The following is a 24,611-nucleotide window of genomic DNA, read 5'->3' on the forward strand; positions in this document are numbered from 1 at the left end:
TCACATGAAAAGTAGAGCACGATATCTTCACCTTCCTGACTAATGTCAGCGGGTTTGAGGCCAGTTACGTCCTGCAGGACCTTTAAAGTATTGCTTCTTCCGATAGCATGACCGTCAAGTGGAGTAGCTCTGACCTTAAGACGTTTGGGTCGCATTGTGACCACACTGTGCCTCGTGATGTGTTAGCGGGAGATGTCTCCCCCGTCTGATGAGGGGGTAGAGACAGGTAATAAATAGGTAAGAGAGAGCTGAGGAGCAAAGTAAGGTGTAGTAGAGGGAATAGTAATAATAATGCTATAGTAATAATAATACTTAAATGCCAATCTTTGTCTGAAACTTTTCCTTAATAGGTGTAATAGAACCCCTGACCATCACACCAGAAATAAATATATCTTTAATATCCCCAGAGTCAGACTAAATCTGTGCAAACACTCCATGAAAATAAAAAGACACATCCAGTCTTTGCAACTCACTCCCTCATGAATTTAAAAATTGTCCAACCTTTGTCCTGTTCAAAATTCAAACCCAAAAGTACCTAATTTCGTCCCCATAATTCCCTTCCTTGTGCGACAGCCTCACACTGTATCTTGTACTGCCCACTTCCTTAATATTAGTACTTATGCAGGCGATGAGTGAGTCACAATAACGTGGCTGAAGTATGTTGACCAGACCACACACTAGAAATTGAAGGGACGACGACGTTTCGGTCCGTCCTGGACCATTCTCAAGTCACAATCGACTTGAGAATGGTCCAGGACGGACCGAAACGTCGTCGTCCCTTCAATTTCTAGTGTGTGGTCTGGTCAATATTAGTACTTACATCCTTACCAGGGTAATCACCTCTCTCAACTTATACTATAGTTATATCTTGATATCAAACCTTGTTACAATGAACCTTTTCATCTTATCATATATGTTAGGTTAAGGACCTGCCCGTAACGCTATGCGTGTTAGTAGGCTTTGCAGGAATATAAGAATACCCATCTTATGTAATCTCACTAACTCATTGTACCCTCTTGCATATTATTGTTATTAATAATAACAATACTATTATTATTATTATTATTATTATTATTATTATTATTATTATTATTATTATTATTATTATTATTATTACTATTATTATTATTATTATAACATCAACCTGTGTTTTTTTAATATTAAACACTAGGTATCGATGCTAAACCTTCAGAAACCTTTACAATACTCAATAAATAGTGCTCAGTAAACAGCACTCAGTAAACAAAGCTCAGTTAAGACCGCTCAGCAAACAAGCGGAGAGAGAGAGAGAGAGAGAGAGAGAGAGAGAGAGAGAGAGAGAGAGAGAGAGAGAGAGAGAGAGAGAGAGAGAGAGAGAGAGAGAGAGAGAGAGAGAGAGAGAGAGAGAGAGAGCGAGAGAGGGGGGGGGCCACACATTAACAATGCTAACCAGCATATATACATTTTCTTCTGTCCTCCATGGACAGGGTGAGCGATCTGTTAAACATATAATTCAGTGATTTATTGAACAATCAATCAACAAGGTGATTGTAGTGCTTTTAAAATGCTAAGCTAACCTACAGACATATATACACAGATTTGCACTTGGTGTCTGGGGTAAAAGTGATGCAAGTTTTTTGAAGGAGTTGGGGTCTAAACTAATTTATTTATTTATTTATTTATTTATATATATACAAGAAGGTACATTGGGTTTGTGAGAATACATTGGATAGTACAGTATTTACATTCTTGTAAAGCCACTAGTACGCGCAGCGTTTCGGGCAGGTCCTTAATCTAGCAGATAATTTTGAGTAGGTAATTTCAATCAGAATTGATAAATGATAAAGATACATTACAAGAGAAAAATGAGATGAGAGAGATAAGTAGGTATATTAAAGCATATTGTTATATTAAAGCTCTGATTGATTACATTGACAGCTTGATTAGTAATTTAAAAAGGTTAATAGACACCATGCAGCAGATTGACAGCACATATAAGACAGCAATGATCACAATGGTAAAGATGTTCAGATTGGGTACATAAAGATTGGGAGACTGGGTAGCAAAAGATACTTGAAACAACTAGAGACCCTAGAGCCGCCAGTTTTATCTTTCAGCGCCTTAGTGTGGCGATCCAGAGAGGAAATGCTCACTGCATCCATGGTTCCTGCCCGCCATCTGAGGAGCTGGAGGAGCTCTACAACTTGTGACAAGTAGCCTTGTACCCTGCATTTAACCAATGTTGTAACCCCCCCTTTTTGTGTAATAATATTGTAAAATAAAGTTGGATATATATCACATACCAAAAGAATAGGGGTGGTAGGAGAAGAAAATATCAGGAGTGTTCAGTGAGGATCCACAAGGTCTTCTCTGGGTACTCTTTATTTTCTTCTCCGAGGCTATGGGTCCCTACACTTGCACCAGAGGTGGTACCCCTTTTATGATTTACGTCTGTCCTACATAAACAGTGTTATAGGTGTCTTTTTACATAGCGTCATTAATGTGCGTTTACAAAGGTGAAATGTAATTCTGACCAGCTTCCTGTATACAAACACACACATGTTACACATACACATATCCACACACACAACACACGCACACACACACACACACACACACACACACAACACACACACACACACACACACACACACACACACACACACACACACACAGACCCCTGGTGAAAGGGGGAACTCTGACACCCGAGTTTCCAAGAAGAGTCTCAAGGTTTGGTACACCAATGCTGATGGGGTAGCCAATAAAGCAGAAGAGATAAAAGAAAGAGTTAGTGAGGCAGACCCAGACATAGTGGCAATAGTGGAAACTAAAATAAATGGCATGATCTCGGATGCAATCTTTCCAGAGGGGTACCAGGTGATAAGAAAAGAAAGGACACAGAGACAGGGAGGAGGAGTGGCACTACTAATAAAGCGGAAATGGAAGTTTGATGAGCTGGAAAATCCGGGTACCAATGAAAGCACAAGCTTCATACATGGAACTCTGACAGTGGATGGGAAGAAGATTGTAATCTTGATACTCTACAATCCCCCACCAAACAGTAGAAGGCCCAGGCAGGAGTACGAGGACAGCAACAAGACATGTATGGATGAACTGCAGAGGGCAGCAACTTTAGCGCATAGAATGAGAGCGAAGCTGCTGGTCATGGGGGACCTAAATCACGGAGAGATAGATTGGGAAACGAGGAATCCCCATGGCGGGGAGGAGACCTGGGGAGCGAAGCTGGTAGACGTTATTGACAGGAATTTCCTAACACAGCATGTGAAAGAAGATACTAGGGAAAGAGGAGGGGATACGCCCAGCCTATTAGATCTCATTATCACTCAGAATGTAGAAGACATCGAGCAGTTGGAACATGAAATACCACTAGGAGCTAGTGACCATTGTGTCCTAGCCTTTGACTACATGATGGAGCTTAAAATTGTGACCAAAGGACAAGAGGTCCGGGAAAGGAGACTTGATTACAGAAAAGGGGACTACAGAAGGATAAGGGACTACCTGGGAGAAGTGCAGTGGGAGGAAGAACTTAGAGGAAAAACAGTGCAAGGTATGATGAACCAAGTCATATTGAAATGCAAGGAGGCTGAAGATAGATTTATTCCAACAATAAAGGAAAAAAGCAGGAGGGAATATAATAACCCATGGTTTAATAGACAGTGTCAGGAAGCAAAGGTGAGAAGCAGGAGGGAGTGGAGGAAGTACAGAAGGCAAAGGACAGAGGACAACAGGATTAGATGTAACAGAGCTAGGAATGATTACATTAACATAAGACGAGTGTCGGAAAGAAATTATGAGAACGATATTGCAGTCAAAGCGAAAAAGCAACCAAAATTACTACATAGCCATATAAGAAGGAAGATGTCGGTAAATGACCAAGTGACAAGACTGAGGAAAACAGAAGGGGCATATACAGAAAGCGACAAGGAAATCTGCGAGGTACTGAATGCAAAATTCCATGGAGTGTTCACTACCGAGCCTGAGCAGCTCCCATTGTTAGAAGAGATTACCCAAGATGAAAGACTATCAGATATAGAGGTGACAGCAGAGGATGTAATGAAACAGTTGACAACACTGGATGCAAATAAAGCTGTTGGACCAGACAAAGTATCACCGTGGATACTTAAAGAGGCAGCGCAGGCTCTCAGCGTGCCTCTGGCAATGATCTTCAATGAGTCACTTATGTCGGGAGAATTGCCCAGTTGCTGGAAGGAGGCAAATGTCGTACCGATTTTCAAAAAGGGGGATAGGGAGGAGGCACTTAACTACAGACCCGTATCACTGACAAGCATCCCCTGCAAAATACTTGAAAGAATAATTAGGCTAAGACTTGTTGAGCACCTGGAGAGCATTGGGTTTGTAAACAAGCACCAACATGGGTTCTGGACAGGGAAATCATGCCTAACAAACCTTTTAGAATTCTATGATAAAGTAACAAGGATAAGGCAGGACAGAGAAGGCTGGGCAGACTGCATATTTCTTGACTGCCAAAAGGCCTTTGATACGGTACCGCACATGAGAGTGCTATACAAACTTGAGAGGCAGGCAGGAGTAAGCGGAAAGGCCCTAGTATGGGTGAAGAACTACCTAACAGGAAGGAGCCAGAGGGTAATGGTAAGGGGCGAAAAGTCGGACTGGCGAACAGTAACAAGTGGAGTACCTCAAGGATCGGTGCTGGGACCAATCCTCTTTCTAATTTACGTAAATGATATGTTTACAGGAGTGGAATCATACATGTCGATGTTTGCAGATGACGCAAAATTAATGAGAAGAGTTGTGACAGACGAGGATTGTAGGATCCTCCAAGAGGACTTAAACAGGCTGCAGAGATGGTCAGAGAAATGGCTACTGGAGTTTAACACCAGTAAATGTAAAGTTATGGAAATGGGATCAGGTGACAGGAGACCAAAGGGACAGTACACAATGAAGGGGAACAGCCTACCTGTAACGATTCGAGAAAGAGACCTGGGAGTGGATGTGACACCTAATCTAACTCCTGAGGCACATATAAATAGGATAACGACAGCAGCGTACTCTACACTGGCGAAAATTAGAACTTCATTCAGAAACCTAAATGAGGAAGCTTTTAGGGCGCTTTACACTGCCTACGTGAGACCCGTCTTAGAGTATGCCGCGCCATCATGGAGCCCCCACCTGAAGAAACACATAAAGAAACTGGAGAAGGTTCAGAGGTTTGCGACGAGGCTTGTCCCAGAGCTACGAGGGATGGGATATGAAGAGCGGCTGAAGGAACTGAACCTTACGACACTAGAGAAAAGAAGGGAGAGAGGAGATATGATAGGGACATATAAAATACTCAGGGGAATTGACAAAGTGGAAATAGATCAAATGTTCACACGTAATAATAACAGAACGAGGGGACATGGGTGGAAACTGGAAACTCAGATGAGTCACAGAGATGTTAGGAAGTTTTCTTTTAGCGTGAGAGTAGTAGAAAAATGGAATGCACTTGGGGAACAGGTTGTGGAAGCAAATACTATTCATACTTTTAAAACTAGGTATGATAGGGAAATGGGACAGGAGTCATTGCTGTAAACAACCGATAGCTAGAAAGGCGGGATCCAAGAGTCAATGCTCGATCCTGCAAGCACATATAGGTGAGTACATATAGGTGAGTACACACACACACACACACACACACACACACACACACACACACACACACACACACATACACACACACACACACACACACATATATATATATATATATATATATATATATATATATATATATATATATATATATATATATATATATATAAATGCACACCTATATCTCTCCTAAATTGACAGGATAAGATTGCGTCTATAGAAACTATTTGAAACTAGTATGATACTAAACACTTAACCACTGAAAGTGATTAAGATGCTTCTACAAACTCCCGTTACAGGTACAGGCATTGTATAACAGATGCATCACACACTGTATAGCTACAATACATTGTATTAGAGATGTATAATGAGAGTGCGCGCGAGAGTAGAGGTTCAAACTTGGCGCCGCTCCCCACTACCTGTGCTGGGGCTCAGCTGGTCGTGACGTCACCGCCACAGTTCTGGATTTCTAGAGAATCTGGTCAAGGGGGGATATAATTTTGTATCGTAAAAATCCTTATGATATATGCTTAATCTAGAGACCATTGACGGCTGTGGAGCTTGAATAGCATCAATAAATTAACGTAAGATCACTCTTGTGGTGAGATATCCCGGAATAAGGGAGGATAACCTAACGGAAAGAGAGGCAAGGGTCGGAGGAGGACCGCCGTCGGTTATCGCCGTCGCCATTGGTGCCGAGATCCTAATATTTCAGCAGTAAGGTAAGCCGCTCCCCGTGTGCCTGCGGGCCGTGCTCGCTCGTCTCCCCGGGGTGCCATATTGGCGGGGGTGAGTGTGTGGGGGCGCCAGGTGGCCCGGGTGTGGCGGAGGGCCCTGGTGTGGGGCCCATAGCTGTGAGTGTCGGGCCCTCACCGCGGGCCCTCGCCCTGGGGGGGCCCTCACACACTCGCCTCTCACCACCCTGTGTGTGTCCAGTCAGTAGCAGGTTGGCAGGTTTGTGTAATTAAAGTACTTTCACTCTTGTGGGAATATTGTAGGCGGCGGTATAGGCCTATGGGCCGCCTCTTGTGTTGCTCTTGTTGCTCTTGTTGTATTTATGTGTGTTGTTGTTGTATGTGTTTATGTATGTTTTGTATGGCTGGTGTATAGGTGTATATAGGCCATGTATCCCCCCCTACACACATGGCATGACACTAGTCACGTATATCTCAGCATTTTATACTCCAAGCCTAACCCACGCCAGGCTGGCCTAACCTAACCCACGCCAGGCCGGCCTAACCTAACCCACGCCAGGCCGGCCTAACCTAACCTAAGCCAGCCTAACCCACTCGAGGCCGGCCTAACCTAACCCACGCCAGGCCGGCCTAACCTAACCCACGCCAGGCCGGCCTAACCTAAGCCAGCCGAACCCACTCGAGGCCGGCCTAACCTAACCCACGCCAGGCCGGCCTAACCTAAGCCAGCCGAACCCACTCGAGGCCGGCCTAACCTAAGCCAACCCAAGGCCACGTTGCAGTAAGTTTAGGGAGGGAGTAAGATCGGTGTAGGTGTGAGGAGGCCGGAGTAGCGGAGGCTGCGTCTGCCCCTCGGCTCTCTGAGGTCCGTCGAGGGGCTCGCTAAGCCGCACATAAATATAATACACCAATAAAATAACATTGTCATTTTAAAGAGTGGTGGGAAGACGGGACACCACGAGCGTAGCTCTCGTCCGGTGACTACACTTAGGTAATTATAACTACACAAGTATTGCTCATATTTTACATTTAACACATTCCAGTGGTAATGACTTGGTATATTGTGAGATATTATTGATTATGTTTTGTCATATATATATTATATATATTTATTTATTATGCTGATTGGGATCGTCTCAAAGCTCTCTAAATGTACTCGCTAGACAAGAGACGAGAGAGAACACTGGCGAGACCGACGGTCCCGTGCATAGTGTTCGCTGCGTCAGGGGGGGTGGAGGAGCTCTTTTTAAGTTCATATTACAAAATAGTGCCATGATTCCAAAAAAGTGGGGAACCACTGATGGGTTTTTCCAGTTGGAAAACGAGCATTGTCAAAATGCCCGCGTACAACGTGAGTGCATCATCTTGAGGTTTTCTTGAGATGATTTTGGGGCTTAGTGTCCCTGCGGCCTGATCCTCGACCAGGCCTCCTTTTTGTTCCACATCCCCAGGAAGCAGCAACCCGTAGCAGCTGTCTAACTCCCAGGTACCTATTTACTGCTAGGTAACAGGGGGCATCAGGGTAAAAGAAACTGCCCATTTGTTTCCGCCTCCGCCGGGGATCGAACCCGGAACCTCAGGAGTATGACTCCGAAGTGCTGTACACTCAGCTGTCAGGCCCCCACCATACACAAACATGTGAAACAACTTTTAAACCTCAGTACGGTATTTGCAGGAACTTCTATATTTGCAGACGTTACTTATCACTTTGTCTAGCTGACGTGAACCACTGTATCTTTTATAATGCAGAAATAAACTGGCTTACTTGAATAGTTTACAGAATACAGTGCTCATTTTGTCTACTGTATATGTTGTATTTGTACACTGCTAGTAGACAATCTAATAATTAGTAATTCATTACACACAGAAATCACAATAGCGCGATGCATCAAATGAACAAATCCACAAGGGCTGTGACGAGGGTTCGAACCTACGTCCGAGAGGATGCCAGACGCTGCCTAAATCGACTTAGCAATCGACATGGTAAAAGAATTGCAACCGGGAAATCATCCTGACTTACCAACGGATCCTGCAGTCTCTCCGAGACACAAACCAGGGATTTATGCAGTTCCCCCATGCACTCGAGCTATGTCAATAGGCCGTTCTACCTCTTCGCCCTTACTTCATTACACTTTCATTCCTTTACCATGCCGTAGCTCAGTCGATTAAGGGAGCGTCTGGGATCCTCTGGGACGAAGGTTCGAACCCTCGTCACGGCCCTTGTGAATTTTTTCTAGTAATTCATTTTGTTAGCAACAAAATGCCTGCGTGTATGCACTTACCTAATTGTGCTTGTGGGGATTGAGCTTTTGGCTCTTTGGTCCCGATGTATGTAGCCTATGTATGTATGTATATACAGTATGTTAGGCTTGTCCCGATGTATGAAGCCTATGTATGTATATATGTTAGGCTTGTATTGAGGTCTTCAAAGGTTGAACTACAGACCCTTCCCAGGATGTAATACCACAGCCTAACTCCTGGGTACCTATTTACTGCAACGTGAACATAAGCATTAGATTAAAAGAAATGTGCCTAACATTTGTCTCACCTGGGAACTGGACCCAGGATCCCCAATTGCCTCGAACTAGCCTCGAACATGAGGTTAATTGCACTACAAGATCCTACATGTTTTATACATTATTAATGTATTAGTTGGGTATAGTCTGGTGTTTGTAAAGTTTGTAAGGTGCTGCCTGTTTTCAGCTTGGCCGGAGTTGTACTTTGGGTTTGCAACCGAACTCGTAGACCAATGTTGATTTTAGTTTGGAATGTGTGAAATATTAATTTCTGTGCACATATAAAACTTGCCATATATAAAATATGCAGGAGGAAATCAGACATTATGAACGAAATGCTCACTGCAACATGCCCACTGTGTCAAAAATGCCCACTCTGCAAAATACGGGATCAGGGCAGTACTATTTAAAGTACTGCCCTGATCCCGGTTTAGAATGATTCCGGTCACCTTGCACCCGAGATGGTTGGCTTCATTTTAAAACCTAAGCAAACCCATCCTCTCATTTTAAGAATTAGAAAATAAGCTCTATTGAAATGTGTGTAGGATTTGACTATACTAGTTCAGTACTTGTTTACGTGCCTTCGATCTTTTTTTTTTTTTTATAAATCTACATTTTGTCATAATCTGTCATTTTGCACGCATAAGTTATTATAATGACTTATAGGAGAGGTACTCGGTAGTGCCTGGAATAGTCACTCCCCTCTACCCCCCCCAATCCCACCCCCTTTCTTTTTCCTCTCCCCATCTTCTGCCCCTCTTATCCCCATCTTCTGCCCCCTCTTCTCCCCATCTTCTGCCACTCTTCTTCCCCCCTCTTCCTCCCTTTTCCCCACCTCCCCATCTTCTCCCCCCCCCCTTTTCCCATCTCTCATTTCCTGCTTTTCCCATATCCTGCACCCTCTCCCCTATTCTGCCCCCCCTCTTTCCCCCTATTCTGCCCCCTCTTTCCCCCTATTCTGCCCCCTTTTTCTGCCCCCCTCTTTCCCCCTTTTTCTGCCCCCCTCTTTCCCCCTTTTTCTGCCCCCTCTTTCCCCCTTTTTCTGCCCCCCTCTTTCCCCCTTTTTCTGCCCCCCCTCTTTCCCCCCCTTTTTCTGCCCCCTCTTTTCCCCCTTTTTCTGCCCCCTCTTTTCCCCCTTTTTCTGCCCCCTCTTTTCCCCCTTTTTCTGCCCCCTCTTTTCCCCCTTTTTCTGCCCCCTCTTTTCCCCCTTTTTCTGCCCCCTCTTTCCCCCTTTTTCTGCCCCCTCTTTCCCCCTTTTTCTGTCCCTCTTTCCCCTTTTTCTGTCCCTCTTTCCCCCTTTTTCTGCCCCCTCCTTCCCTCTTTTTCTGCTCCCTCTTTTTCTACCCCCTCTTTCCCCCTTTTCTGCCCCCTCTTTCCCCCTTTTCTGCCCCCTCTTTCCCCCTTTTCTGCCCCCTCTTTCCCCCTTTTCTGCCCCCTCCTTCCCCCTTTTCTGCCCCCCTCCTTCCCCCTTTTCTGCCCCCCTCCTTCCCCCTTTTCTGCCCCCCTCCTTCCCCCTTTTCTGCCCCCCTCCTTCCCCCTTTTCTGCCCCCCTCCTTCCCCCTTTTCTGCCCCCCTCCTTCCCCCTTTTCTGCCCCCCTCCTTCCCCCTTTTCTGCCCCCCTCCTTCCCCCTTTTCTGCCCCCCTCCTTCCCCCTTTTTCTGCCCCCCTCCTTCCCCCTTTTTCTACCCCCCTCCTTCCCCCTTTTTCTACCCCCCTCCTTCCCCCTTTTTCTACCCCCCTCCTTCCCCCTTTTTCTACCCCCCTCCTTCCCCCTTTTTCTACCCCCCTCCTTCCCCCTTTTTCTGCCCCCCTCCTTCCCCCTTTTTCTGCCCCCCTCCTTCCCCCTTTTTCTGCCCCCCTCCTTCCCCCTTTTTCTGCCCCCCTCCTTCCCCCTTTTTCTGCCCCCCTCCTTCCCCCTTTTTCTGCCCCCTCTTTCCCCCTTTTTCTGCCCCCTCTTTCCCTCTTTTTCTGCCCCCTCTTTCCCTCTTTTTCTGCCCCCTCTTTCCCCCTTTTTCTGCCCCCTCTTTCCCTGCCCCCTCTTTCCCTCTTTTTCTGCCCCCTCTTTCCCCCCCTTTTTCTTCCCCCCTTTTTCTTCCCCCCTTTTTCTTCCCCCCTTTTCTGCCCCCCCCTCTTTCCCCCTTTTTCTGCTCCCTCTTTCCCCCTTTTTCTGCCCCCCCCTCTCTTTTTCTGCCCCCTCTTTCCCCCTTTTCTGCCCCCTCTTTCCCCCTTTTCTGCCCCCTCTTTCCCCCTTTTCTGCCCCCTTTTCTCCCTTTTCTGCCCCGTTTTCTCCCTTTTCTGCCCCGTTTTCTCCCTTTTCTGCCCCTCTTTTCTCCCTTTTCTGCCCCCTCTTTTCTCCCTTTTCTGCCCCCTATTTTCTCCCCCCTCTTTTCTCCCTTTTCTGCCCCCTCTTTTCTCCCTTTTCTGCCCCCTCTTTTCTCCCTTTTCTGCCCCCCTCTTTTCTCCCTTTTCTGCCCCCTCTTTTCTCCCTTTTATGCCCCCTCTTTTCTCCCTTTTCTGCCCCCTCTTTTCTCCCTTTTCTGCCCCCCTCTCTTTCCCCCTTTCTGCCCCCCTCTTTCCCTTTTTTTACCCCCTTTCCATTTTTTTGGACCCCTCTTCCCCTTCCCTCTCTTCCCACCAACTCCCTTCTTCCCCTTTACCTGCTCCTTCCCCCTTTTCTCCCCCTCGCCCCATCTACTTACCATTCTTCCCTTCAACCAGTCATTTTCATTTATATATTCAGTACTGTATTTATAAAGGGGTACCGAGCTGCAGCTGGGTCTCTCCCTCTTTCCTCAATACCTGCTTGATACCTGGTTTTCCTACTATCTGCCCATAGTAGGAAAACAGCGTGTCAAGGATTTGGGAATAATGTCCGACGATCTAACGTTCAGGGAGCATAACCAAGTAAATATTGCGTCAGCCAGAAAAATGATAGGATGGATTACGAGAACTTTCAAATCCAGGGATCCCATCACAATGGTTGTACTCCTTTAATCACTTGTGCTGTCCCGACTCAAGTACTGCTCGGTACTCACTTCCCCCTTCAGAGCAGGAGAGATTGCTGAAATAGAGGGAGTACAGAGAACATATACGGCACGCATAGACACGATAAAGCACCTAAAATATTGGGATCGTCTCAAAGCTCTCCAAATGTACTCATTAGAAAGGAGACGAGAGAGATACCAAGTAATATACACATGGAAAATACTGGAGGGACAGGTCCCTAATCTACACAGTAAAATAACAACGTACTGGAGTGAACGATATGGAAGAAAATGCAGGATAGAACCAGTGAAGAGCAGAGGTGCCATAGGCACAATCAGAGAACACTGTATAAACATCAGAGGTCCGCGGTTGTTCAACGTTCTCCCAGCGACTATAAGAAATATTGCTGGAACTGTGGACATCTTCAAGAAAAACTAGACTGTTTTCTAAAAAGTTCCAGACCAACCGGGCTATGGTGGGTATGTGGGTCTGCGGGCTGCTCCAAGCAACAGCCTGGTGGACCAAACTCTCACAAGTCGAAGTGAGGGAGTAGAAGAACTCCCAGAACCCCATCAAGCAGGTTGATGGGGTTCTGGGAGTTGTTGTTCTTCCCAAGCCTGGCCCGAGGCCAGGCTTGACTTGTGAGAGTTTGGTCCACCAGGCTGTTGCTTGGAGCGGCCCGCAGGCCCACATATACCTGGTTGATGGGGTTCTGGGAGTTCTTCTACTCCCCAAGCCCGGCCCGAGGCCAGGCTTGACTTGTGAGAGTTTGGTCCACCAGGCGTTTGCTAGTAGCGGCAAACAGGCCCACATACCCACCACAGCCCAGTTAGTCCGGCACTCCTTGGAGAAAACTATCTAGATTTATCTTGAAGATGTCCACGGTTGTTCCGGCAATATTTCTTATGCTCGCTGGGAGAATGTTGTACAACCGTGGACCTCTGATGTTTATACAGTTCTCTCTGATTGTGCCTATGGCACCCTTGCTCTTCGCTAGTTCTATTCTGCATTTTTTCATATCGTTCACTCAAGTATGTTGTTATTTTCCTGTGCAGATTCGGGACCTGGCCCTCCAGTATTTTCCACATATATATCATTTGATATCTCGTCTCCTTTCTAGTGAGTATATTTGGAGAGCTTTGAGACGATCCCAATAATTTAGATGCTTTATCGCATCTGTGTATGCCATATATGTGCTTTTATCAAATTTCCCAAATCCTTTACATGCTGCTTTCCTACTATGGGCAGATTTGATTGTGTTTTGTACCCTGTATTATGTTTAAGGTCCTCATTTTTACCATACCTGAGTACCTGGAATTCATCACTGTTAAATATCATGTTATTGTCTGCTGTGCAGTCGAAAAGTTTATTAATATCTGCTTGTAGTTTTTCAATGTCTTCAACACAAGTAATTTTCATGTTGATTTTTGTGTCATCTACAAAGGATGATGCGAAGCTGTGACTTGTATTTAAGTCTATATCTGATATGAGAATAAGGAAAAGCAGTGGTGCAAGGACTGTACCTTGAGCTACAGAGCTTCTAACTGCTCTTGGACTTGATTTTATATGGTTGACTGTTACTCTGTGTTCTGTTCGCCAGAAAACCGAGTATCCAGCGTCCTACTTTACCAGTTATTCCCATTAACCTCATTTTGTGTGCTATCACTCCATGGTCACATTTATCGAATGCCTTTGCAAAGTCCGTGTATACCACATCTGCATTCTGTTTTTCTTCTAATGCCTCGGTGATTATGTCGTAATGGTCAAGTAATTGTGAGAGGCATGATCTTCTTGCTCTAAATCCATGTTGGCCTTTGTTGTGGAGGTCATTGGTTTCCAGGAAACTAGTGACCTGACTCCTGATCACTCTCTCAAATTCTTTTATGTGGGACGTTAGTGCAACTGGTCTATAATTCTTTGCCAATGCTTTGCTCCCTCCCTTGTGTAGGGGGGGGCTATGTTTGCTGATTCAAGCGCATATCTTATCTCCCATTTCCAAGCACTTACTCCACACCATACTGAGTGCCTGAACTACTGGCACCTTGCATTTTTTTATAAAAATTGAATTCCATGAGTGGCCCTGGGGCTGAATGCATGGGCATGTGGTCAATTTCCCTTTCAAAATCTGCCATGCTCGTGTTGATATCAGTTATATTTACAGTGGTTTGGATATCACGGTTAAAGAAGTTGTCCTGATCTTCCACTTTCATGCTTTTTTTTTTTTGAGTTAAACATGTCCTCATACTGCATTTTTAGGATTTCACTGATTTCTTTGTCATCCTCCGTGTATGAACCTTCACTTGTACGAATAGGTCCAATACTGGCAGTGGTTTTTGCTTTTGATTTTGCATATGTGAAGAAATATTTGGGGGTTTTCTTTATTTCTTGAATTGCTTTCTGTTCTAGTTCCCTTTCTTCAGTCTGATATGAATGCTTCAGTCTCTGTTTGATTTCTTCAATTTCCCTGTTTAAATTACTCCTTCTTTGTATGGAGAGTCATGTTTGTTTAAGCATTTCCGTTATTTTTTTTTCTTCTTTTGTAGTGTCGTCTGTATTCTCTTTCTATGTTGGACCTCTTTCTGGCTTTCCTCAAAAGCACATTTCAGAAAGACTTGATATGCTTCAGAAGTTAGTTTTTCTATTCCTTGTGTAGGATTTGTATTACTTAGAACAGTTTCCCATTGAATGTAAGTTTCCTGTTTATTTTCTCCCCAGTCTATTCTTTTATTATTAAAATTGAATTTACTGAAACACCCTTCCCGATTGTTGTTTCTTCTGGGCCTACTACCGTTATTAATGTTAGTTTGCACTTTAATGATCTCGTGGTCCGAGTATGTAGTGTCTGAGATTGTAATAACTCTGATTAGCTCATCATTGTTCGTGAATATCAGGTCCAGCGTGTTTTCGTTCCTAGTTGGTTTTGTAATCTGTTGATTGAGCGAGTATGTGTCACACAATCTCAGTAGTTCTCTGACCTGTAGTTGGTTATTTCCAGGTTGATTTCCTGCTATAATGTTATTACAGTATTTACTATTCTCCATTTTAAACTGGGTAGATTGAAGTCTCCAAAAAAGATAATATCTGGTACTGGGTTTGCTAGGTTATCAAGAATAGTCTCTATTTTGTGTATCTGTTCAGTGAATTCCACAAGTGTTGCATCTGGCAGTTTGTATGAATAATAATTAGATTTATAATTTCTACCTTGATTCCAAGTAACTACCACCTCATTGGTCAAGTTCAGGAGCTCTGTGCATGCCAGTTCCTCTGTAATATACAGACCTACTCCTCCACTTGACCTAATTACTGTCACATCTATATAGATTATAATTTGAGATCCACATTTCATTATCCATGTAGTCTTTTGTGTAGGTTTCTGTAAATGCACCAAATATTGAGTTTGATTTTATTAGAAGGCCATTTAAAAACTTTGTTTCTTGATTTTGACTTTAGGCCTAGTATGTTTGCAACTATGATTGCTTTCCCACTTTGTCACTTCTGGTGGGCTTTGGTAGTCCCCCCCCCCCTCTCTCCACCCAGGTGTCCAGGGTGTTCTGATTTGGTAGTGTTTCGTCCAGTGTTGGTAGTAGTGTGGGTGTTGTGTGGTGTAGTACCTGTGTGCTTGTTGACGACTTGTATTCCAGTCTTGTGGGTATCTCCCTCCCCCCTCCATAATCCTGCAGTTGTTCTATCTGCCTGTTCCTCTCTCTTGTATGTTTTACTCTGTTTCTGCCTTCCTCTAAAAAATGTTTTACTCTGTTTCTGCCTTCCTCTAAAAAATTTCCATTACTATCATATTGATCTTCTCAGGTATAATACTGTGTACCTCTCACATGGAATTCCAGGCACTGAAGTCTAACAATTTTTTCATTAACTGAAGATTAACATAGTTTAGGGTGGAAGTATCTGCACACTGTTTCAAAACGGCATGTACCCTTCGCCAACATGTTCCTGCAATTTTCGAGGATGCAGAAAAGTGCATTTTACGCCGTTTTTCCCATATTTGCAGATGCCTTGTGCATAGAATTTGCAAATATTCTCAGTTTTTATTTTCTCCAGGTTGTTTATATCTGTGCCTCTCTTGACTGCCTCTATTGGAGCTATCTCCGTTTTTCGTCCCAAATCTCTTTTTGTCGTCAATCTCCTCTTGACCCCCCTTGTCATCCCATCTCCTCCTTGTCCCACCTTGTCATTCCAACTCCTCTTTGTCCCCCCTCGTCATACCATTTCCTTGACCCCCTCATCTTCCCATCTCCTCCTTGACCCTTCTCGTCATCCCATCTCCTTGTCCACCCTCGTCATCCTATCTCCTTGTACCCCCTCGTCATCCCATCTCCTTGACCCCCTCGTCATCCCATCTCCTTGACCCCTCATCATCCCATCTCCTCCTTCGTGGAGTTATTGTAGATTTCTTTGTAGGGCCTCATGGCACTTTCAAGCTCAGCACCATTGAATGTGGCCAGTAACTGAATGGATGGCCATGTGAAAATGTATTTGTGACTAGTCAGGCTAAGATATAACAATTAAGGTATTCCTATTTATGGCAGATTTTATTGTACCTGGATGAGGTTGTGGGAGTTCTTTTGCTCCCCCAAGATGCTCCCACTAAGACAAGTGGCAGTGGTGAACCAGCACAGTATTGTAATACCTGCTTTATTGTTCAAAGAATATTTGCAATATTCGTATCACTATATTTTTGTTGTTACATTTTCGTTTATTCCACAGCACAGGAACTGGAATTTGCTTTTATTAAACAACATATTATCTGTGGTTCATTGAAAGACCTGATTTACATCCGATTGGAGGTCGAGCTTTTTATACCTCTGGTTGGATTTTCAACTTTGTCAAACAGAATGTAGAGAGTGAGGGTCAATCAAATATGATCAAGCCCAAGTGCAGTGAAAAGCTCTGTACCTCAGGGCACAGTCTTTGCATCCCTGCTATTTCTCATTTTTATCTTGGATATATAGACAAAAATACTAGTCACAGCTTCGTGTCATCCTTTGCAGATACAAAAATCAGCATGAAAATTTCCTCTGTAGAAGACACTGAAAAACGGCAGGCAGATATTAATAAGGTCTCCAATTGGGCAACTGAAAATACTGTACAGGTAACATGATGTTTAACGGTGACTAGTTCCAGGTACTGTACTTAGGTGTGATGGAAACGAGGAAGTTAAACAAAATACAGGGTACAGGACACAGACACAATTATAGAAGGAAAACAACATGTAAAAAAGCTGGGAATTATGATGTCTGATGACCTGACATTTAGTGAACATAACTGAGCAAATATAGCAGCGGCCAGAAAAATGAAAGGATGGATTGTGAGAATGTTCAAATCCAGAGACCCCACAGCAAAAAACGGCACGCATAGAAACGATAAATCATTTAACTTATTGGGACCGTCTCAAAGCTCTCAAAATGCACTCTTTGGAAAGGAGATAAGAGAGGTATCAAATAATTTGTACTGTACATGGGAAAATATTTGAAGGCCAGGTCCCAAATTTGCACAGTAGAATAACATACTGGAACGAAAGACACGGAAGTAAATGCAGAATAGAACCAGTGAGAAATAGAGGTGCCATAGGCACAATCAGAGAACACTGAACATCAGAGGTCCACAGCTGTTCAAGACCCTCTTAGCAAGCATTAGAAATATTGCTGGAACAAAGGTGACTGTATTCAAGAGGCACTTAGATAAGTTCTTGCTTCAAGTGCCGAACCAACCAGGCTGTAGTGGATATGTGGGCCTGCAGGTTGCTCCAAGCAACAGCCTGTTGGACCAAGCTATCACAAGTAGAGCCTGACCTCAGGCTAGGCTCTGGGAGTAGAAGAACTCTAGAAACCCTCTCCAGGTATGCTTCCTGTCACATTGCCCGTGTGTGCCTCTGGTGTTAGTGTTGGATTATATCCACTCCCAAATCTCTTGTCTATTCTTGTAGGTGCTCTTCATTTATGGTGTCAACATCTTATTGTCTTTCTCCCTTCCCCATCTTTACCATACACTTACTGGAACTGAGCTCCAGCAACCATTTGTTTACCCACTCCTAGAGTTTGTCAGGGTCTTCCTGTAAGATTTTTCAGTTCTCCATTTTTACAGTTCCCTTTAGTTTTACAGTGTGCAAATATTGACATGTACGAGCTCACTCCCTCGGGTAGATCATTTGCATAAATTAGGAACAGTTGTGGTCCCAGGAACTAGCCTTGGAGGACCCTACTTATTACATTCCTTCAGCTGGAGACTTCGTCTCTGATAAGTTCTCTTCGTCCTTCAGTTCTGAAGTTCTGTCCTGTCAGTTCAGTTTTGTCCTGTTCCTTACCCATTAGCCCATTAACCCCTAAACTGCGCAAAACATCATATGATGTGTTACACTGAACTCGGTTTTTAAAATTTTCTGAAACTTTCAAATGTTTTGTGAATAATCTTTTAGGCAAATGCTCCGACTTTGTCTAAATGATACCAGTGTAACTTGAAAAACAAGAAAATAAAAAATAATTATAAAATTGAATATTGAAAACTTCAGATTTTGAAATCGGCTACAAAATATAAAAAATCACCAACTGTTCATTTGGTGTTGTTAAGCTCTCAGAATAGCATATGATATTCATTTTTATATATTTAGAATATAGGTTTTCAGTATAGTTTACTGTAAAAATAAAAGTCACTATGGCATTTGAAATATGCACAAATTTAGACAACAAAAATTTATTACTCCAAATGTTTAGAGTTTATGAAAAACAATTCTATAGGGATTGTAGAGCAGACATCGGTACACACTACATGTAAAAATGGTGAGAATTGGTCAGAAACTAGATTTTTGGATACTGAAGTAAGTTGAAATTCTAGTTATAGATATAATTGAAGTGAAGTTATCGACAAAGAATAAGGTAGTTCTAATTCACGAATTTACTTGTATGATGTAATAAACATTGTTTGGTATTCGTACTCAAGTATATGAAAGTTGTAGGTCAATGTGTGTTGAAATGAAGTCAAGACAAAATAACCCCTGAAAAACAAAATATAAGGATAATGATAATAATTCTAATGATTTAGGGGATATATTTAGGGTATACTTTATATAAGTAAAAAAAACTAATCTGGTCCCTAATCATTAAAACAACCTAAAAAAAACAGGAAAATAGTTTGAAATCTGTGAAAAAATTAGCCCCCCAAAAAATTCAAAATCCCAAGTTCTGAGAGTTGTAACTGACTTATTTGTTGACCAATTTATTTCTGGCTTCTCATAGTATGGGACGAATATGCATTCTCCAGGATGTAAAGGTTAAAACAAATTCAAATAATAAATAAAGGAGGAAAAACCTAAAAAAAAGAAATCCTCCCTCCCCAAATTTTGTTAAGGACATTGTTGAAAGTAAGTGATAATAACATTGGGCAATGTATTTATATGATATATAACAAAATAGAGCATAATAATATAATTATTCATTATTATTTATTATGTATTACTCGGCAATGCTATAAAGGCACCAGTTGTATATACCGGGGGAGCCGGTCGGCCGAGCGGACAGCACACGGGACTTGTGATCCTGTGGTCCTGGGTTCGATCCCAGGCGCCGGCGAGAAACAATGGGCAGAGTTTCTTTCACCCTATGCCCCTGTTACCTAGCAGTAAAATAGGTACCTGGGTGTTAGTCAGCTGTCACGGGCTGCTTCCTGGGGGTGGAGGCCTGGTCGAGGACCGGGCCGCAGGGACACTAAAAGCCCCGAAATCATCTCAAGATAACCTCAAGATATCTACTTTGTGGGCACTTCTTACTACTATTGTTCTTTGTGTGTCGGACAGGTGCTTGTATCTCTTTATTATTGCATTAACCACCAGTTCCAGTTAATGGGAGCTGTTCTCTTTATCAACAAAACGTTATTGTTTTTTAAATATTTGTCTAAAATCAATTTCTGCAAATATTTTGATGAATCTTCTATGAGTAAATATTGCTGTCTCAAAGTTATCTCTTGTTATCTTCCTACGTCATTTCTCTTTTACATGATAGGTTTTGGTATAGTTTAATTATTTTATTCATGTTTTTCATTACATATTCTTTTTTTTTTGTAGTAGCCTATTGCCGTTGAACACTTGGCTTCCCCTCTCTCTTCAATTGCCTTGCCTCAGGTGCAGCTGGGGTGCACTAAACAGTCTCCTGTGAAAAGATTCAGATAAGAATATTACCATTTTCCTTCCCACAGTCTTCTGGCTGCAATCTGAGAGATTTGTTTTTGTTTGGCCTCGATATTTCAATACTGTATGTCTAGTGGCGAAGTCTCCTGTGGGATGTTGGTGGAGGTTGTAGGGTAGTTGAAGAATGGGGTTTGGAGGGAGGGCACTGTTCCTCATTTCGAAAGCTTTTGACAAAGTCTGGCACACAGGCCTAAAATACGAGATATCAGAGCTAGGGCTCCCACAAAGATTTACTGCCATGCTATGAAGCTTTATAGACAACAGAACTGCTAGACTCGGTATCGGCAGCTACTTGGTAGACGTAATCGATCTGAAAAGTGCAGTACCACAAGGAAGTTGCCTTTCACCCACGCTATTCAACATATATACAGTACAGCTGACCTGCCCCAACCCCATCATGGAGAAAACATCACATATGTATGATGCTGATGATGTCACTCAAATAAAATGTCAACCAAAACCATCAAAGCTTCCACTAGCCAACAACACCAAGGCAATAATTGAATTTATAAACAACTTTGAAAAACAATGAAAAATAAGTTCAAATAAAAAAAAAATCAGGATAATACACATTGCGAAAAGAAACCCAGACCCCATTGTCCTTAACACTTTCGCGCTATCTGGACGCGCCGGCGCGTTCGGTTTCGTCTAACGCTAACGCATAGTGGACATAAAGTTATGTCAACTTTTAAAATATTTGTATAAAATTCAATTTTTATCCGATTTACTTTGGGTTTGTTTCAAACTGCGCGCCATGAGGCTCTCTTTCTCACCACTAGGCTTCATGGTACAATAAGTTCATGAAAGGTGTGGATAACTTCGATCAAATGGTATTTTGTCCCAAACGGGTTGCAGGTGGGTGACTTTAGCCGTTTATACTGGTAATTCTTCCCCTATATCATGTATTATATGCATATGTCTGTTTAGGGAATTTTATTCCGATCAATATACAACCAAAAATAACTGTGTGCAACAAGTATAAACTTGACAAACATAACAAAAGTAAAAATATTTCGTGTGTGTTTGACGCTCACTGATATGTTCCAGCGTTGTTTTATATTTGTCGTTATTCTAACTTACGCTTTGTTGATATTTTTTACCTATGGGCACATAGAACATTCTATTGCGAACACATTGACATAAAAATGAATGACGTACATAAAAAATTAATGTCATGAGAGTGAAATAAGTATAAACTTTCAAAGCGCCGTGCGTCGTCCCGTCACCGATACCGGAAAACAATTTCACCACTTCCCACACTCTTGCGGGCGGGCTGCATCATTATTCTACGCTTATATTCATATCACCGTGTTGGGAATTTCATTGCGAGTCTATTGATACCAAAATTAACGCTGTAGAACAAGTGTGGAGGTGATTACAATCCCAAGAGTAAAAACATTTTGTTGCTGATGGGCGCTCACGGCGAGTCATCTACGTAGTTATTTATTTGGTGCTGGTATCCCTATATGTTTCGTGACTTATTTTACTGATGTTCTTCTAGAGAATTTTATTGCGAACACGTTGGTACCAAAATGAAATACGTAGCATGAGAACTAAGGTCAGAAGAGTAAAAAGAGTATACACATTTTTGTTTTTACGCTTAAGCGATAAAAACGCAGCGCGCACATTCGGTTGGCTGAGTGACCTTTGCGGAGAGCGCGAAAGTGTTAACAACTGTCCTATCCAATATGCGGATGGAGGCAAAATATCGGGGCTCAAGATCAATGGAACAGGTATATAAATTCATGTAAAGGACAGAATAAATAAAGCTGGATAGTTTTCGTCAAGAAGTGCCGGACCAACCGAGCTGTGGTGGATATGTGGGTCTGTGGACCACTCCAAGCAACAGCCTGTTGGATAAAGTTCTCTCAAGTCAAGCCTGGCCCCAGGCCATGCATGGGGAGTAAAAAAAACTCCCAGAACCCCATCCAGGTACAATCCATGAGGTTTGCCGTGTCCTCTATATTGTCTACTCGCATGAAAATCCTAGTGTCATCTGCAAATGATGATACAGTATTGTCGTTTGTATCCTTGTCTATGTCTGATATTAGGAAGAGAAAAGGTACCGGAGCAAGTACAGTACTTTGGGGGACTTAGCTTTTCACAGTAGATGATCCAAATTTTACCGTGTTGACTGTTACACTCTGCATTCTGTTTGTTAGGAAGTTGAAGATCCATCTCCCTACTTTGCCAGTATTGTAATTCCTTTTGCTCACATTTTGTGCGCAATAACACCATAATCACATTTCTCAAAAGCTTTTGCAAAGTCTGTGTATATTTCATCTGGGTTTTGCTCGTCTTCCATGGCACCTAGGGCCATGTCATAGTGATCTAGCAATTGTAAGAGGCAGTAGCGCTCTTTTTCTGCACCCGTGTTGCCCAAGGTTATGTAGATGTTGTGATTCCATGTGATTTGTAATCATATTTCTTAGCACTTTTTCAAGATTATGATGTGTGAAGTTAGAGCTATTGATCTGCTTTACTACCTCCTTTGTTAAGTGGCGTGACCTCCGCCATTTTAAGTATGTCAGGGATGACGCCATTATCTAGGCTCCTTCTCCAAAAGATGTTTAGGGCCTGTGATAGTGGTGTTTTGTACTTCTTGATGAATATAGAATTCCAGGATTCTGGGCCTGGTGCAGAGTGCATGGGCATGCTATCAATGGCTACTTCAAAGTTCAGTGGGGTTTGGGTGACATCTGATAGATGGTGTGATGTTGGTGTCACATTCATGAAGAATTCATTTGGATCATTGATCTTCAATGTGTTCAGGGCTTCACTGAAAATAGAATGGTACTGAAGCCTCAGTACTTCACTCATTTCTTTGTTGTCATCCGTGAAAGTCTCATCACCCGTGCGCAAGGGTCCAGCGCTGGATGCAGTTTTTGTATATGAGAAAAAGTATTTTGGGTTCCTTTCTCTTTCACTTAGGCTTTTTGCTCTCTTTTCCCTCTCTTGGATTTGATATGATTCTTTCAGCTTGAGCTCGATCATTTCTATTTCCTTACATAGCTTTCCTAGTCTTTGTTGGGGTAAAGTGGAGCGCTTGAGATATTCTGCCACTTTAAATTCATTCATTCTTTTTAGTGCAATATAATTTTACTTACAGAACAAAATGGAGTTAATACCAGTCTGTAAATATGTTTTATGTTACCCAAGCCTTGGCAGAATTTTTTCTACAAAAAGAGGCTTTAGTTTACAATCGCAAGCAGCATTTCCTACAAGTAACAAGGTTAAGCGGTCTTTCACTGCTTTGAAGCCAGGCAATATTTTGTCTTTGGAAATGTATATTCTTTCAGACATTTTTTTCCCCCCAAAATGTCTGTTTAATGTTTTATCAACATTAAACACTTGTTGGGCACTTTAGTTTCCAACTTCATTAATTTTGGCCAATATTGGAACAGATTCATCTGCTCTTTTCTTGTGTGCAATAATAGTCGTGACATTCACTTCTATGTTTGCAAGTTTGCCCTACCCGGTCGGCCGAGCGGACAGCACGCTGGATTTGTGATCCTGTGGTCCTGGGTTCATTCTCAGGCGCCGGCGAGAAACATTGGGCAGAGTTTCTTTCACCCTATGCCCCTGTTACCTAGCAGTTAAATAGGTACCTGGGTGTTAGTCAGCTGTCACGGGCTGCTTCCTGGGGGGTGGAGGCCTGGTCGAGGACCGGGCCGCGGGGACACTAAAAAGCCCCGAAATCATCTCAAGATAACCTCAAGAAGATAACCCATATATATACACCAACCAAAACTTGACACAAATGGTTCATCAATCACAGTGGCATCTAAGTTCTTCTTTAAAACATCAAAAAGACTTCTTACTTTCTCCTGTATGAGCATGAGGCTTATTGAATTTGGTGATCGTTCTCGTTCTCAGTCCACGATGTTAACAGTTTTGCCGTGTCGCAAGTTACATGTGATCTTTTCCTTATTGTTATAGATTTTTATTGGTTCAGAACCTTTCACATGCTCTAAAATTTGTGTTTTGTCCTTTACGATGGTCGTGATTGTTGAGTGATTCATGCCGTAAACATTTAAAATCATGTTGGTTTTTCACCCTTTCTCAGAGCGCTTGATAATATCTAGCGCCTAAGGATACTTGATCAACCAGGGGCCACATTCACGAAAGCACTTACGTAAGCACTTACGAACCTGTACATCTTTTCTCAGTCTTTGGCGGCTTTGTTTACAATTATTAAACAGTTAATGAGCTCCGAAGCACTAGGAGGCTGTTTATAACAATAACAATAGTTGAATGGGAAGTTTTCATGCTTGTAAACTGTTTAATTTATGTAACCAAAGCCGTCAAAGATTGAGGAAAGATGTACACGTTCGTAAGTACTAGTACTTGTGTAAATGCTTTCGTGACTGGTCCCAGGCTGCCCAGGCTGTAATTACCTAAGGGTAATTACCTAAGTGTAGTTACAGGATGAGAGCTACGCTCGTGGTGTCCCGTCTTCCCAGCACTCTTTGTCATATAACGCTTTGAAACTACTGACGGTCTTGGCCTCCACCACCTTCTCACTTAACTTGTTCCAACCGTCTACCACTCTATTTGCGAAGGTGAATTTTCTTATATTTCTTCGGCATCTGTGTTTAGCTAGTTTAA

The 24,611-nt window shown here is 42.8% G+C and overlaps 1 protein-coding gene across 2 annotated transcripts in view; it reads left to right on the top strand.

The window, feature by feature from the left end:
* Nucleotides 1-6,059: 6,059 nt before the first annotated feature.
* The window catches only part of LOC123767964 (Cyclin-dependent kinase 12), a 140,344-nt gene continuing 121,792 nt past the window's right edge, over nucleotides 6,060-24,611 (top strand). The window contains exon 1 of one of the 2 annotated variants that reach the window (XM_069306520.1): nucleotides 6,060-6,335. The gene's annotated coding sequence lies outside the window, so the exon portion shown is untranslated. Of the gene's footprint in view, nucleotides 6,568-24,611 lie in introns of both variants that reach the window. The other variant, XM_069306522.1, reaches the window with a different exon arrangement.

The sequence above is a fragment of the Procambarus clarkii genome, chromosome 58 (genome assembly GCF_040958095.1).
Source record: "Procambarus clarkii isolate CNS0578487 chromosome 58, FALCON_Pclarkii_2.0, whole genome shotgun sequence".
NCBI lineage: Eukaryota > Metazoa > Arthropoda > Malacostraca > Decapoda > Cambaridae > Procambarus > Procambarus clarkii.